General features: G+C 30.8%; 1 protein-coding gene across 2 annotated transcripts in view; it reads left to right on the top strand.

Moving 5' to 3' along the window:
* LOC107456652 (protein lifeguard 1) overlaps positions 1–1,189 on the top strand; it is a 38,016-nt gene extending 36,827 nt beyond the window's left edge. For both annotated transcript variants that reach the window (XM_016074575.3, XM_071181507.1), the window contains exon 13: positions 105–1,189. The gene's annotated coding sequence lies outside the window, so the exon portion shown is untranslated. The remainder of the gene's footprint in view (positions 1–104) is intronic.
* Positions 1,190–16,396: the final 15,207 nt, after the last annotated feature.

The following is a 16,396-nucleotide window of genomic DNA, read 5'->3' as shown; positions in this document are numbered from 1 at the left end:
TATATATATTACTCTACTGAAGTTAAAGCTTGTTTTATAAACAAAAATGTTGATATTGTGTAAATTTTACATTTTAATTTACTTTTTTTTTTATCCCAATATAGATTTTGCATTGAGATTTTTAGAATAATGATGTGATGTTCCATGTATTGATACCGTTAAACAGTGACATATATGTATATAATGGAATTATTTCATTTTGAGTCTTCTGAAGTTCTGAGACATTAAAGTTATAAATATTTTTTTTTTCAGTATTTGTGATAAAACTTTATTTTAGCAAAATATTGCTTTTATGCTTATTTTGAAATAAGTATTCTTTTCTCTGTCTTGTAACTTAACATTGTGATATATGTAGTTGTAATTATTTTACGTATGAAAACATTTATAATTGGTGTGTTAACGTATGATACACGATTATATTACTCTTGTTACAGTTTTTAGTTTTATTATTCATAATACCTAAGAATAGTTGTCGCATTGTTCATAAGCTTAATCAGTTTAATTTCTCAAAGTTAATAGCAGATCTCAGATCAATAAAATCAGAATCTTTAATCATTTTAGTTTTGAAAATAAATTCAAAATTAATATTTTGCTGTTGCTGGTAAATTTTAAATGGGGCAGAAAAAAATTGAGGTTAGCTTATTGACATTCTACCTTGTTATTATATTAATTTTTGTACATTGTTACTTGTTAATTTGAAATGAGTAAGGATCCCTTAATAATAACAATATCTCCATTAAAAACAGATTTTTTTTAAGAGGATAAGAGCATATATTTAGACATAACATGTATAATTTCTCATGAGTGGTTTTCATCTTTATAGAATTTTATCAGTTTAAATTATTAACAAACTGTTGCTGATAATTAAAACTGTTTAAAATCACACTTTTGAAAATTAATTTTAAAATTTTTTTTTATTTGTTTGTATACTGTTGCTGATTAATTTTAAAATGATCAAGTGTAATGTAAATATTGTAATTATAAAAGTCTAGTAATTGTAATGATTGTTAAAGAATAATGAAAACTTTATTTTAACGTCCTAGATACTCAATTATTAGTTGTCAACAGTCGTAATCAATAAAAAGATTATTTTCGATTATCCTATTGAAATTGAAATCATACTTTGAAAAATGTATTTGAAATAAGTAAAGGAAAATACCCATATTACTAACTGTCACTATGTTAAAAACAGTATTTATTTCTGTGAGGATATTAATATGCTTCTTGACTTACGGCATAATTTCTAATGTGTTGTTCATAAAGTTTTATTTATTAAAGACTATATAGTAAAAAGTAAACATAAGTGATGTAAATTCAGGCATGTGATTTTTCTGATAATGCGCGTAATTCCGTGAATCTCAAGACTATTATTTTGTGGACTTCCACGAATCGAAAATTTATGTTTCAAAAAAAAGTTTTTTGGTATTCTACTAATCTCAATTTTAAATTTCCCAAAATACTGTTAACAACACATTTCTATCTCTTTTACCAACATCCTCCTTTTTATATATATATATCTGATATAATCCTTGTTTTAGCAATTTTTGAGAGCAAAACATAACTAGAATAAACATCTTATTTGAAAAAAAACGAAGAAAAAAATCCATAATAATGAATTAGTTTTAACTAGAATTGGCATGGCAAAAACGTATTAGTTAAGTATAAAATTGATAATGTGACATGTAATTCCGAAATCGCAAGCATTTGAAAGATTGCTCGCTATAAAAATGTTCTTTTTTTTATTTTTTGAAATTTATATTTTAAAAATGCTCATAATGGAGAAAATTGTTTCTTTTGAAATTGCAGGGATGCTACGCCTGCGCCATTTGCGACAAACTGAGACAAAACGGCATAACTGCGCCATTTTGCGACATTCAGCTCAGTTTCTGCCAAAGCTGCGCCATTCTGAGACAAAACGTCCAAAATTTGGCAAACCTGAATTCAGTTTCAAATATTAATCCGCATTGTCGTGAGTCATTGGAGATCATTTTGCTGTTCGCGTCTCCACGGGATGAAAGACTTCCACGAAAAAGCGGAAATCCGCTTTTTTCTCCCAATTTTTAAAATTTTTGACCATGTTCCAAAAACTAAAATTTTTAGGGAGTCCAATTAGAGAAACCCAAGTCGCCGGAACGATAGTCGGATTCCCGCGACTTCCGCTATAGAGTGGAAAGGAGTCTAAAGTGTTTCGTTTCGACCACCGATATTTGATTTTATTTTTTCGTTTGGCTGATTTTCGGAATTTTAAATATTAGGAACTGCGCTGGAATATGCTAAAATCGCGGTTTTTAATCAGACGATTTTAATATCAATCATCGATTTTCGTATTTAACTGATTTAAAACTTATGTGTTGCGATTTTTTTTACGCTGTTTAATAATCGTACTAGCAATTCCTATTCACTCAATTTAAAAATTCAATATCGCGATCTGTATTCTCGCGAGTTTAAAATCCAACGTCGCGATTCGTATTCACGCATTTTTAAATCCAATATTGCGATTCGTTATCACGCAGTTGTAATATCAGATCTGGTTTTTCGTATTTGTACGCTATTTAAAAATTACTCATTGCGATTCGTATTCACGTGATCTAAAAATTATTCATCGTGATTCTTATTTACGCAATTTAAAAATTCAATATCGCTATTTGTATTTTCGCGTTTTTAAAATCCAACAGCGCTATTCTTATTCACGTGATTTTAAAATTCAAAATCGTGATTCATATTCACGCGATTTTAAAATCCGAAATAGTGATTCATATTGACGCGATTTTAAAATCCAATATCGTGATTTGTGTTTTTTAAATCCAGCTGCGCGATTCATATTCACGTGATTCATATTCACGCGATTTTAAAATCCAATATCGTGATTTGTATTTTCGTGTTTTTAAAATCCAACAGCGTGATTCATATTCACATGATTTTATAATCCAAAATCGCGATTCATATTCACGCGATTTTAAAATCCAACCGCACGATTCATATTCACGTGATTTTAAAATCCGATATCGTGATTCATATTCACTTGATTTTAAAATCAAAAATCGCGATTCATGTTCACTCGATTTTAAAATCCAATATCGTGATTCATATTCACGCGATTTTGAAATCCAATATCGCGATTCATATTCACGCGATTTTAAAATCCAAAATCGCGATTCATATTCACGCTATTTTAAAATCCAATATCGTGATTCATATTCACACGATTTTGTAATTCAATATCGCGATTCATATTCACGCGATTTTAAAACCCAAAATCGCAATTCATATTCACGCAATTTTAAAATCCAGTTTCACGATTCTAGAAAGAAGTAGAATTAAGTTTTTTCTTGAATTAGTTACTGTAAAGATGTGATATATTTTTCTACAGTTGTTGCATTTAAACAATTACTAAGTGCATTCATAATCACATTTTATGATTGTATATTTAGCTATACAAATTAAAAGAACATAGTCAACTAACTAATCTTGTGAATGCAAGAAAGTACAATCTACTAGTCAATGCCAATAAACTAAAAAGTTTACTTTTATACTTAATAAAGGATGCAAGTCATTTTAGAAAGAAAATTATATTTATATGTGTCTTTTTAAATTGTTTATAATAGTTTTTAAATATTTCTGTTTTGATATAAAAATGTATATATGCTAATTTTTGGCTATTAAGTGCTCCCTAAAATTTTCTTGAAAAATTCCTACCTAAAATATTTCAAAATTTCACTGCACCTCCTGAATTCTATCAAAGAGTGTTTTTTTTTGTGTTATTTGCATTTTCTTAAACTCTCATTATTTAATTACTGAATTTCTCTTTTAATTATTGAAATCTGTAGACCTTTCATTGTAACTGAATAGTTATATATTTTGAGATGAAATTTGAGCTCAAAATAAAATGGGTATTTTCCCTTTTGAATTACTGAAACTAAATAGATATTTCTTTTTAGAAAGTTAACACCATTATATTTTAAAAAATAAGAAAGTTAAAATTTACTTTGTAAAATTCTGGAACAGATACTATTCATTGGCATAAATGATAAATGCAATATATATGAAAACAACAGAGTCCATAAAACAATTTTGTGGACTCTTATAATCAATCATATGCAGGTTTTTTAAAATCCTAGCAATAGTGAATGTATGTATAATTGTAGTACTCCTAGTATGCTATTAATGGTTTTATGGATCCTGAAAATTATCTTTATATTGTTATCAAACTGATTAATAATCATTTTAGCTGAGATAAACTGAGTGAAAAAAATAATTTTAGCTGAGACAAACTGAGCCAAAAAGAGATTTTAACTGAGACGAAATGCAATTTCTGGTGAGACAATTTGATATTTTGCGAGTAGCATCCCTGAAATTGAAACTATATAACTATAACAATTTGCAACAATTTCAGATAATTTCTTCCAGTAATCACATGTCTGTAAATTGTTTTTAAATTCCTTTTTATTTGTACTTCTGTTAAAATAACTGTAAAATAAAAATTTAGTAATTATTGTTAAAAAAAGTAAAAACATTTTTTAACATGCAAAATAGTTTAATGAGTAATTATGAATCTTGTTGATTTTAATTATTCTTGTTCAATAGTATAAAGCAAGATTATCTCATTGAAATCATACGTTTCAACACTTAATTTTTTTGGTACATTATTATTTAAAGTTTAAGAATAAGTGAATAATAATAACTATTACTATTATATACTATAAGCGGCATTTATTTTAATGAGAATTAAAATTGTTTGATCTTAATATGCATGATATCTAAGGAGAGGGTTTTTTTTTCATAACGTTTAATCAATACATTCTGATAAGTATATTATAGCGTATGTATATTGACCAATTGTAATATCCTGTCACGTATTTTCTTTAATCAACAGAATAGTTGTATTTTTTTTAATATGAGAATATGAACAAATTTTACTAATCAAAATGGCCTGTCTCATTTTTGATACCTGTATATTGGATGAAGTATACGTATCTTAGAAAAATAAGTTTAGCATTTATTTTTTTCATTTATTAAAATGGCTTTTGTTCCCATTTATAGTAATGCATTTTTATTTTTAAAAAAAAAATCTTATTTTATTAAAATCTCTTATTTCGTACATCTGAATAAGATACCATATGTCGCAGAATGGTTCAGAGTAGAGTGCATTGAATAAAAAAGACATATTTGATAAGCAATATGATGATACATATTTGATAAGCAATATGATGATACGATATTGGTTGGGCTTCCCAATAAGCCTTCAATTCAGATCTGTTGCCTGCTGTACAAGTGATTACATAATCAGAATATATGAGTTAATACAGCACCTTTTGTGGTCAGGCAGACATTTGTAACATCATATTATAATTTAATATCCTTTGTTTATAACATTCTTTGTTGTAATTATTTGTATCATAATAAAACTTCTTGAAAAAGTATGTTTTTATTTTTTTCCTTCTGTTTAATTCAATACATTTTTAATAATAATCTTACTTTGAATGTTTTAGACAGTAGAGTAACTTAATTCTCAGGGGCCTTGTGGTAAACACACAAAGGATGGCCCTCTCAATCCCTGTAAATCATTTTATGTTGTAATGAAGAATCTTTTTGACTAAAAAGTATTTTGGGTGTTCATAGGCACTGCCCTTTTGGCCTTAGATAGCTATGCCCCTGGATTTATGATTTATAACTTTAGATAAATAATTTGTGCAATATAACTTCTAAAAAAAAACAATATAATTGCGACTAAAAATTGTAACTAGAGAGCTATTTCTATAGTTTTGTTAAATAAGATTTTCTTGTGACTTATTTGAAAATTAGACATTTTTAACTTAGAAAAAAGAGTTTCTACAAATAGCATTGAATTTGAAAAAATAACTTGTTTACTGAAAAGATATGACTTAAAATATGGAATTACAAGTTTAAAGAGGGATTATAATTTATTCACATTAGTTTATTAAACACATTAGCACACGTGCCAACTCTCCCGCATTTTGCGGGAGTCTCCCGAATTTTGAGTTATTCTCCCGCCCTCCGGAATTGATTTGAAAAACTCCCGAATTTTACTGCGATCGACGGCCAAACTCAAAATTACCTAATTTTTCCGCGAGTGCGAAGGTAAGTTTTTCTTTCAGCTTGAATTCCATCCCCTCTTATCAAACTACCATCTGCCTGAAGCGTAGCTGAACATGCTTTATTTTCCCCCCTCTTCAACGTTACCTCTAAAAACACTCCTATTTCACCCGCCCCCTTACACTGGGGGCGGGTGAAATCTTCCTCTTCTTTCGTGTGGAGTTGAATGCAATGACGTCACATGTCGTTATCGAGTGTCGTCCGTTCAGGAGTGGGGAAGCTCGTACTCTGGATAGTTGGAATTGATATTGTATCTTGCTGTTTTTAATGCGTATTTTTCCACGGTTGGCAACAAGCTCGTAAACTAGCAACGTGATATCAATTATTCGTTTAGTCTTCGTATATTTAAAAAAAAAAAATAATAAATTTCAAGGATGTCTTAAGTCGAAACGGAAGTATGGATCAATTTCAACAAATCATGTACCAATGACTTTGGCAAAACTTAATTGCGGAGAGCTAAGTCTGCAACTCTTTTTTTCATGCATACAGTAGAGAACCATTTATCTGGTATCCAGATAATCCGGAAAAAAAATTTGCTCGGTTCTCCCGCCATTTTGAACTAAAACGATATGAAAAAAAAAGCGGAAACTGGACTAATCCTTGAAGTTGAGTAGAGGAAAATGTGAGGAAGGGAAGAATTTTTTTCCCCGTTTACCCAGAGAAACGTCATTTCTTCCGCGACCTTGAAGATTTTAGATCTTTATTCTCTTTTAGGTCGTTAAACTCAAAGGAGTGGCATGATGATTTCGTTTGCTAGTTTGATTTACGAGGGGGTGGGGAAAATGCATTGCACATGCATATCAGTGAACAGAAGATGAAAGAGAAAAATATATTTATCTATTTGACATCGATTAATAAAAATAAAATGTTTTTCTTTTGAATAAATTCTGATTCTTTGGAAGTGCGGTATCATTCGCAAGTTTTTCTTGATGTGGAATCACACCTGCTTTAATTAAAAATCGCGTTTTTATAAAAAAAAAAAAAAGAGAATTGTTTATTAATTTAAGCATACAATTATTTTATGAAGCAGATTGCAGTTTCGTTTTTCTGATTCCACTACGTTTTTTTTTTCTTTTTCATGATAAATTTTGCACTCAATAAAATTATTTGTATTACCAAATTTTTTCATTAGTTTTTTTTTTTTTTTTAAGTCCGTTGATCTTGCCTTGTTCTAGGTTTTAATATTTATGCTAGTGCCGTTTTTTAACTATCGTTTCGGTTCGATAATTTTCAAGTGTTGTTTTTATTTAGATTAATAGGTTTTCCTTTTATTTTCGCCCCCCCCCCCATGAAATATATTGCGTTATTTAATCATTGGTTTTGTTTATTAGTTGATTTAGGAATCGTAATTATTTTTTAAACTTGTTTTTCTTGTCTAAACTTGCAAATTTTTTTATTCTTTTAAATTTTATTTTTCTACAATTTTTTTCCTTTTTAGATTTAGGAGTGCTTTTCTTTTTTCTCTTACTTTAAAATGTGTTTACATTTTTTCCTTGTAATTTGGGTTTGATAAAACATCGATTAACGACACTTTTTTGTCGATCCAGGAAACCGGGAAATTAAGACATCCGGGATAGCGATGGTCCCGAGCATCCCGGATAATTGGTTCTTTATTGTACAGACATTAGTATTGAATTGGTTTTTTAAAATAAAATACTTATTCAATTTGTTTATTTTTTAAAAGTTTTTGTGTATTTTTATTACAGTGTCGGGTTTTTGAATAATGTTTTATTAAGGAAATGGTATTTATTTAAAGAGTATCTACCTAATATAGTTTTGTGTTGCTAAATCTGTGTTTAATTATTTTATTTCCATTTAATATTTTTAAACAATTATTGCTCTATTAGTGTGTAAAATTTCTTGCATTCTTATATTTAATAAATTTTTTACTTAAAATTCCTTAGAAGTGCCAAATGTTGCATACCATGCACCTTTTTTTACCCCTCCTGAAATCTCCTGAATTCTTGTTAGGGAAACTCCTGAATGTTAATTTTGCTAGGTTGGCACGTCTGCATTAGTATTTATTATAATTTAAAGGAAATACTTTAAACTGAACAATGTAAAAACTCAAAAAAGAAGAAAAAACCTACTTTGATATGAATTGAAGTTTTGATGTCCAAAACAAATGCAATATACTTTAATAATAGTTTTCCAAAAATGACTTTCAAGTATGAAGTGTTTTATATAAAACTTTTTTTTTCTTTACAAGAAACTAATTTTTCAAAGTTGCACCGCAAAATCTTTAATTTCACGATAATAAGGACTGTTGATCTTTAAAATGGTGCTATACACTTTTCATTCAATATGTAACTTTTGCCTAAAATTATGTTATAAAAAAAAATTATTGTTAAAATCTTTTTAAACATTTAACATTACAAAAAATTAAATTAATATAATCAACAATAAAAACATGCATGTCATTTACCTCAAGTCCTTTACCTCATCCTATGAGCATACAATTCCATATTTTGTCAAAAATTATAGCACTGTCACAAATTGGGTTGAATTTGTTTTTGACTATTTTATCTTTCGATAAATCGCCAACCATGGATCTCTTCCCATGCTCCTAGCTGTCCTTTGGGAACAATTCACTTTACTTTTAATTTTGAATTCTTAGCGTTAGTTCAATTTTTCTTTTTGAATTCTTGCTGAAAGGAATAAAATTCCACACCCCTTTCACAAAACACCTTTTTATTTTATGACTTTTAAAATTTGGCCATATTCTTTATACTAAGATTTACAAAAAATAATAAATCAATTTTACTTAAATGAGTTTATTTATTTTCCTGAGATAAATATGCCTCCTTTGTAACTAACAAAAAATGTGCTTATTACTACAATAATGCTACCCCCACTATACTCTAAAAATAGGACTATTCACCACCGTCATATGTATAAAAAAATTAGTTAGTGAAAACCCAAAACTTATAAAGGAATTATTTTCATCACAAAACCTAGAATTAGAGGATATAAATATTTATACGTCATAAGTCATTCTTTTTAAGGGTGTAATATACTTATATTCGAGCGATAACAAATGGCGACTGAACTAATAGAGCTATTTTGATGAAAAAGGTGATTAAAATTGCAACTACGCAACAGACACAATTGATATTGTAAAAGCGTTTTCCAAGAATGGCAAACAAAAATAAGAGTTTTTTTTATGATAACCTGTCGATGATTAGCGTTATAAAAAACGGGAGGGGGGGGAAATAATTTAACTGCAAAAGTTTCAGATCTTTAACAAACGTGTTGAAAAAGCCATATGTATTTATGAATTTGATTATTTTTTTTAAAAACTCCAATTTGTTCGGAAAGTATTGCAATTTTATGTGATTTTTTATCCAATTTTCTCACTTATTCTGCTTTAACCCCTTCCTTCTCGCTCCCGTGAAAATGACGGGGTGAGATTACTAGTTGCAGCACTAATCAAATACAAAAGCCAAAAAAATAGGCGCTTTTATGACCGTTTTCTTGAAAATTAACCGATCGTTAAGGGGTTAAACAATCTATCCATTGAAGCAGAAAAATTTATCTTTCTCGAGATCTTTATTTTATACACTCACGCTTGAGTTAAAGCAAACAGTGACAGGAAAAAAAAAGGAGAAATTAGATGGTGGCAGATATGTATAGAACTTAAAAACGGAAAATTTTAAACATATAAAGTACTTAATTATGGAGAAGTTGAAACTGTTTCCTATTTGAACTGTTATGAAAATTATGTGAAAGCCTCATTTACGAATGAAATTACTTCATTTATTTTTTTTTATTGTGTCACACATTCTATATTCTAAGTTTATTTCACGGTTCTCAGTAGAATACCGAAGTCAAGCATCACTGGCTGCTATCAGTAAGCGGATGAGTCCCCACTTTTGATCAGCCTGCGTAGGGACCGAGGGTGTGCGGTATTGGTCCTCATTAAACTGTTCTACCGGAAAGTACTCGACTTCGAGCGCAGGTCGTCTAGCTACCAAAGTCTAATCATCACTTCTGTAGAGGATCAAAATTGCGATGGCATGTTGTCCTCAGGGATGTATACCAGACCGTCTCTTATAGCCCATTGTGCAGCTCTAGTGAGACCTAAATAAGTTTATTTATTTTCAAATACAATTGATTATTTTTCAACTGCAGACAATCGTTCATTTCGTTACGAATAACATAGTGACAAAATATTCGTACAAGAAATTATAAGAAAAATGTTTTTTGTTTCAGTAGGAAATATCGGATTTAACGGGAGAAACAATGATGAATAACCGATCCGATTCTGAACCCAGAAGACAAGGGAACTCTTGGATCAAACATTGGGACAAACTAGCTTTCGTGGAGAGCTGTTTTGATGGAACTAACAAGCATTTGCGTTATATGAAGAGTGAAACAGCGAAAACCTCCCAGAGTTAGCCCGACGGCTAACCCATGATCCGTCTGCAATTGAGGATATTTTGTGTCAACAGTGGTCGGAAGCAGCCAACACTGGGATCGAACCACCTCATCTAGAAGCTCTATCAGGGCTGATTGTGCTCCTGAAAAAATCAGAATTTCCGGATTTTTCGCTAGCAGTGATCCGGAAGTTTCGAAAAATCATTGATCACAGAAGTTTCCGGAAATCAAATTTTCAAAAGTGGAACTTAAAAACACAGTTTATTTTATTTGTTTGCCTAGGAGAACCAGAGAGATACTTTATAAGCTTATACTCATGATTAATATTCATTTTTTATCAGTAAATAGTTGTTATAATCATAAACTCAAGAAAGAAAGACATATTTGTGAATTTTAATTACTTCTCCAGGTCATCATAGGTATGTGTAAATGGTATAGGTATGTGTAAAATTTTAAATGTATTTTAAGTAAACTAAGAAATATTGAGAAAAAGGGAAAAAAAACCTTGTTTAAATTTTTTTTCTAATTATTCAATTTAATTATTCAATTTAAACTTTTTTTAAAAAAAAAACTCAAGAATTTTATCGGAATTTTGACTTGGGCTCACAATCACCCCTGCTCTATCCCCTGAAACACCACATTGTTTGTGGTTATTTTCCTAATTCCATTTTAGTATCGGTCTCAGTTCATCGATTGTGTGCTAAGTACGTCCATCACCATTTTAAATATTTCTCTCAATAACATCGAAAAATGTAAACATACGTATCAAATGATAAATTAGATATTGAGAGCCGCGATGACTCAGGGGATAGAGCGTTCGCCTTCCAGTGAGGCGAACCGGGTTCGAATCCCAGTCGATACGAATTCCGCATCCGGCTTGCACCGACCACAGTGCTAACGTGAAATATCCTCAATTGTAGACGGATCATGGATTAGAGTCCCCTTGCCGTCAGGCTAACCGTGAGAGGTTCTCGTGGTCTTCCTCTCCATGTAACGCAAATGCGGGTTAGCTCCATCAAAAAGTCCTCCGCGAAGGCAAATTTCTCCCAATACTCGATCCAGGAGTTCCCTTGTCTTCTGGATTTTGTTCAAAATTACAAGGCTACAGAGTTGAACATTAGTAGACGCAAACCCGTAAAAGTTGAGTCGGTTGTTCAACGACGGTTATAAAATAAATTAAATATTGAAAAATTCAATATACTTATTTTGGCCTCTATTAGATTAAGGGTAATGGGTTTAACCTTTTTCAGATTAAGAGACGAAATTTATATTTAAATTCATAGATTATAGAAAACTTTAATGTTCTGTAACTAATAAATTTTGAATCTTAATAACGGTTAATCATATTAAAATCCAAAATAGTTTAATAATAGGTAGTAGTTATCTAGTAATAATTCGTTATGAAGTAGTTAACATCTTGCCTCCTCACTCCTTTGAATGAAATTCATTTTATTGTTATTTTAGTTTTCATTCTTTTCATATCTTCGAAACGTATCTACACATTTAGTCTATTTATTTAGCGTTTTTAAAGTATATCCAGCTGTCATAAGCTAAAGGTGATTTGTTAGGAGAATACTGATTGTCGTTGGAACTTAAGGATCTGTACATTAACTTAAATGTTACTTTTTTTACCGCTTAATCGAAATTAATAGCGAAAATAAAAAAATTCCGTGGACAATAATAAAATGCGTCCATCTACGAAAATTACATGAAGGAAATAATTGTTCATTATATATAATATTTGTGGAAAAATATTTTTAAATATTACATCTCAATAATAGCGAATAAAACCCAATAACACAAAATAAAGGCATCCAGAACACGAGCTAAGAGCTCAGTGCTGGATGACAATAAATATTTCAATTGTTTTCTAACCGCTACAAGCAAAATTTATTAGCAAAATGAATTTATCATAATTTCAAATTTCGTCCTATTTCCAACTGGCTAGAATGCTCAAATTTCAAGTGCAGAGTTCGCTGTTGTCAATACAAGTTACAATTATAATTACCAAATAAAAGGGTAATTATCATTTTCTTACAATATTAAACAATAAAATAATTTTTACCGCTGTTTCAGAAAATTTTTGAAAAGCGTGCTTTTTGTTACTATCGCGTAAAAACTATCAGCTGAAACAAAATAAAATTTTGCTCACATCTAAAAAAATGTTTGAAGAGCATTCTGATATCAAAATGCTGTTGATCAAAATAATAGTTTTTCTTTTCTTTTTTTTTTCGCGTGCGCGTTTAGTTTTGCGAAAAATATTATCTGGAAAATTATGATTTATGAACTACAGCGACATCACATAAGTTTGGAAATGTGGCTCTGTTTCAATTTCGCGATCTGGAGTAATATACCTGCAAGTAACGTATAGTTTGTCTAGGGTAAGAACTCCCCCCGCCACAAAGTCTCAGGCCGTCTGCTGCTATGGAAACAAGAATAGCGCATTTCAAGAAGGGTAGCTTCTCTTCACTCTAAGGCTAACACAGTAGACCGAAGAAAAAAATTCACTTTCTCTCACCGACTCCATAACCTGTCCTAAACAATGACCCCACACCCCTACTCGCAATAGTTATAGCTCGTTACTAGAGTCACTACCACGGGTGCAGACGAATGGCCATGGAAGTTCTTACTTTAGACAAACTATAGTGTGTCTATCTCGATCCTGATTGGTTGTTGAAATGTGGCGTTTGTTTACGTCAACAACTGCTCTTTCCATTCTATTTCGAATTAGTCAAGCCGGTCAACTATCAAATGTCTTAACTGACACATTCTATATTCTTTCACAAATATTTCGATTCTTTCAGTATATATTTCTTACTTAACACATTGAAAGGCACGAAGCTGCGTAGAACATAAACAACCTAATTCTACATTGAAGTTGCCAGGTACACAAAACAAAAGTACGTCACGGTTACAATAAAATACATAAACAAATATTAAATCTAAGTTAAGTAAAAGACGTAAACGAGAAAGGATTATATTTTTACGAATTCTATGAGCGATTCGGTACTGTATTCAATTAATTTCACGTTATTTAGCATTCTAGATTATGTGGAGAAACTTAGTACAACTTACACATGTCGTTTTGATTACAAACGATCAGCTGTCACTGCATGGGTCACATATGTGAGTATCTGTGATCGTTTTCTTCTTGAAGGGTAGACATATCTGCTCTTCGAACTATGTTTAGGAAGTGTTATACATGCATGTGACAGAATTGTATTTGAATCATCAATAAGAATAAATCCAAAGCTGTCTCCAAAAGCAAACTATTGTAGTTCTATGCAAGGTTAACAACCGAACTAAATGAAACTATGCATATGCATTTGAATTTTTTTAAAGCACTAAAGAAATTTATGATTCTTTATATGGAAAACAATTTTTTAATTATTTATTTAGAAATTAATGGATATTGTTGCTTCTTCCGAAACTTTAAAACAAATGATTGTGAGCGAAGCAGTAACAGAAGAAGGGAGGGCGAAGAGGCCAAGGGGGAAGCCTCCTACATCTTTTAGTTCCGCAACTAACTGATCGTTAAGACACGGTTCCCAGTAGAACACCTCAGTCAAGCATCACTGGCTTCGGTCAGTGTGCAGGTGGGTGACAACTATGATCAGCCTGCAAAGTGACCGAGGGTGTGCAGTATCTGTTAAACTGTTATCCTTGAAGTGATCGACTTCGCTCTCAGGCTGTTGAGCTACCGAAACAGGGAAGAGAAAAAAATCCATTCAAAATTGTGACGGCATGTCTTCGGATCATCTTCAGGGATGTTTCACCAATATCCCATTGAGCAGCTCTAGTTTGACGTAAACTAACAACAACCTACATCTTTTAACCCTTTCTGGTGTAATGTAGCCAGTCTGACTACAGTAAACAAACAAATGGTGCAAACCACTTTAAATGAGCCTCAGTGACTTAGGAGATAGGCGACTCAGGTTTGAATCACAGCGGTAACCGGTTGATCCGAAGTCTGCACGCAGTTTGCATTGCTCCCAGTGCTGACGTAAAATATCCTCTGAGGTAGATGGATCATGGGTTAGAGTCCTCTTACCATCAAGCTAACCGTGAGTGGTTTTCATGGTTTTCCCCTCTATGTAACGCAAATGCGGGTTAGTTCAATCAAAAAAGCCCTACAGGATGGCTAATTTGCCCCAATGCTTGATCCAGGAGTGTCCTTGTCTTCTGGGTTTGGTTAAAAATTACAGGGGTGTGCAATTAAACACTGCTAATCGTAAACTCTGAATTAGGTCAGCTGGTTATAATATAAAATAAAAAAAATACTAGAATTGCTTTCAAACGCTTAACAACCACTACTTTTTAAGCAACAAAGAGCTAAAATATGACGCTTCACTTAAAATATAGTGTCTAAAGTTGCACTTGCAAACCTTAATCAAATTTGATGTTCCAGAAAAGGTCACAGAATGAGAATGCTACCGAATTTTCAAGTCCGACGTAATAATAACTTCTAAAAAAAAATACATAATACAAAATGATTATAAGAATATGCATTGAATTTTTGTTAAATTGATTTTGGAATAAATCTGAACGAGAATTTTTAATGTACAAATCTTTTTAATTCGCAATTTGTATAGAAAATAATTAGTGCTTAGTTCTATCAAATTCTTTTGTGAAAATCTGTTTAGTTAGTGTTCTACAGTCACTTAGATCTAAAAAATAAATAGTCATTACTTTCACAAGAATTCTTTTATAGCTGAACAAAGTAACTGAATAAATATTAATAAAACGGTATCCAATTACAGCTTAAAAGGCAGATCATAATATTGTTTGTTCAAAGCTGATATCTTTCAGGGATAATATCAGAAAATGTTATAAAATTTGAAGTTAGCGATAAGCTGCGATTTCAATGTATATTTATATTCGATGAAATATGTAAGAAGTTGTGGCGAAAAAACATAAAAAATATTTATTGTATAAATATACATAAATCATTATTTAATATTGTCATAAAACGACTAAAATTAAAGACATAAGTAAAATGACTAATTTTACACTAACCATCTAATTACTAATTCAATAATTAGTGTACAATTTTATTATTTATTTATTTGGTTTATCAGCGTCTTAGTCTTTTAGTGATTTGACATTGATAAAACTTATTCTTTCTAAATTTAAATTTTAAATCAGTGTTATGAAGAACGCAGGAGGCCGTATTCAATCCATTCTATGAGGTGACTGCAATAAACTGCAACCTCACAATTTTGGCAGGGTTCACGGCATGATAAACGTTCTTTTTGTAAATATGTGATGAAATCCATACCATTTAAGGGTTTGTACATACAAATGAGAATTTAATTACGATTTTCGTTTCTGAAATAATATAAAGTTCAAGTTGTTCCTGAAAACAGTCCCAGATTTTCTTTTGGCTCCAATGTTGGCTTCAAATTTAAAAGTTTATGGCGTCAAGCCTAGATTATCCCAGAAATATAGTGATTTCTTATCTATGAGTTGACCCAGGTATGAATACAATTCATAACAGTTTGCTTTGATTCGTTTTTTTTTCTTCCCCCAGCTCGCACCTACTACATTGCTGACTAAAAATATCTCCAGTACTCGAGGGTTTACAGGCTAGATTTGCAGATGCAGATTAGTTTCTTCAAAATGAATTTATTTCTGACCTTAACATACATAAGAGTTCTCCTGTCTTCTGGGTCGATTAAAAATCAAAGTAAATTAAGCACTTTGTTCGTATAAGTCCAACCAATAACTCAAAAGCTTTTTTTCCAATGATGATTCACTTATTTATTTCTGTTTTCACTCACAATGAATAATTTATGAACTTATTCGTCATTTATGGATGACCCCTAAATATAACTTTTTCAAAAAAATAGAAAGCTAAAAGCAAATTTTGCTTTGCGCACGAACTCAATCTTACTAATAGCTTCTA

The sequence above is a fragment of the Parasteatoda tepidariorum genome, chromosome 5 (assembly GCF_043381705.1).
Source record: "Parasteatoda tepidariorum isolate YZ-2023 chromosome 5, CAS_Ptep_4.0, whole genome shotgun sequence".
In the NCBI taxonomy this organism is placed as follows: Eukaryota; Metazoa; Arthropoda; class Arachnida; order Araneae; family Theridiidae; genus Parasteatoda; species Parasteatoda tepidariorum.
Note: the sequence above shows the minus strand (reverse complement) of the source record. Positions and strands in the feature narration are given on the sequence as shown.